This window comes from Alexandromys fortis, unplaced genomic scaffold (genome assembly GCF_014885135.2).
Source record: "Alexandromys fortis isolate MF-2015 unplaced genomic scaffold, M_Fortis_MF-2015_v1.1 scaffold_2288, whole genome shotgun sequence".
Lineage (NCBI taxonomy): Eukaryota > Metazoa > Chordata > Mammalia > Rodentia > Cricetidae > Alexandromys > Alexandromys fortis.
The window spans coordinates 1-1,931 of NW_026070213.1; positions in this window are offsets into that span (position 1 = coordinate 1).

Below are 1,931 nucleotides of genomic sequence, written 5' to 3' on the forward strand. Positions count from 1 at the left end.
ACAAGAGCTAGTTCCAGGACAGGCTCCAAAGCTACAGAGAAACCCTGTCAAAAAAAAAAAAAAAAAAAAAAAAAAAGAGGCCCAGTCTCAAACCATAAAACAAACCAAACTTCACAATTGAGAGATCTTATAGAAGAGAGAAAGCATCTTTCAATCGGGAGTCGCGGGAGGGGCTTTGCTACCTCTGGGTGGAACAGAGACAGCAGCAGGAGTGTCAAGTCCTGATTGGATGTTAGTCAGTGTAGCCAAATAAGGAATGTTGACTGCTGGACCTTGATGTTTTAAAATTGGACCTTGGTGATCAACCTGCAGGGCAAACACTTGTATGGATTTAAGAGCTTTTTCAGGATACAAACATAGGGCCTATCTTAACTCATTTATGAGCCATCTAGGAAGCCAGAATTCTCCCACAATACCTGAAAATGTTAGTAACCCAAACTTCAAAGACAAAGATAATGAGAAAGTTGTGTTCTGCAAAACATTCCTGATATAAGACAATTGTTTGCTTCAGAGAAGTTCTATCAAGTGGAATATATCAGGATAGTATCTGTAAAGCTGACATTGCAAGCTGGATCATTTTATGGCAGAGAAGTACTCTGCTATCTTTCATGATTTCACTCAGCACGCAGGATTACAGAATAATTCTAGGAGTGTTCTGTGTCCATCGTGACATGCTACTCTGAGGTCGGGAAAACAAAGGCTCAGTTCTCCATGATAATGACATAAATCAGACAAGTTGTAGGTAGGGCTTTAGACCCTCCTTAATTCTGTCGTCTGATGTGGGATTCCCCTCTGTGTGCTGTGATTACCATTAATGACTAAAGAAACTGCTTTGACCTATAGCAAGGCAGGACTTAGCGAGGCTGGGAAAACTAAACTGAATGCTGGGAGAAAGAAGGGTGCAGTCAGAGAGAAGCCATGGAGTTTCCAGAGACAGAATTGGGAACTTTACCTGGTAAACCACAGCCACTTGGCGATATACAGATTAATTAAAATGGGTTAAATTAAGATGTAAGAGTTAGCCAAAAGGAAGCTAGAGCTAATGGGCCAAGCAATGATTTAATTAATACAGTTTCTGTGTGGCTATTTCGGTGGTAAAGGGCTAGGAACAAACCAGTGGCTCCTCTTACAGTTGTGAGCTGGTGGTCACACACATTTTCTAAACTTGAACTGACATTGTTTGGTGCAGCATTAAGGAATTTGATGATATGGGTTTCAAGAAAATAACATTAAATGCAACGATTATATCTGTGTTTTTAGAAAGACGGCTCATGGATTTCCCACTAGACCAGCAGCACACTCAATTTTTTTTTAAAGATTTTATTTATTATGTATACAGTATTCTGTGTGCATGTGTGTCTGCAGGCCAGAAGAGGGTACCAGATCCCATTATAGATGGTTGTGAGCCACCATGTGGTTGCTGGGAATTGAACTCATGATCTCTGGAAGAGCAGACAGTGCTCTTAACCTCTGAGCCATCTCTCCAGCCCCAGCACACTCAATTTGGATATGTTGTTTTTATTTTTATTTTTTTATTTTTATTTATTTATTTTTTTTGAGACAGGGTTTCTCTGTGGTTTTGGAGCCTGTCCTGGAACTAGCTCTTGTACACCAGGCTGGTCTCCAACTCACAGAGATCAGCCTGCCTCTGCCTCCCAAGTGCTGGGATTAAAGGCGTGCGCCACCACCGCCCGGCCCGATATGTTGTTTTTAAATCATTTTAAAAAGGAGTTTTTCCTTTGCTCATTCTTTCTTTTTGCCTTTATAAAAGCTATCTTCATTTTTAAAATAAAATATGCAACTAATGCTATCTTGATTTGTAACATCAAAGTTCATTTAGTGACCATGGACCGTCTATAATGCAATTGGAGTAAAATACTGATGTTTAAACAAAGAATCATTCATGTAATAGTCATGTCATAGCATGTACA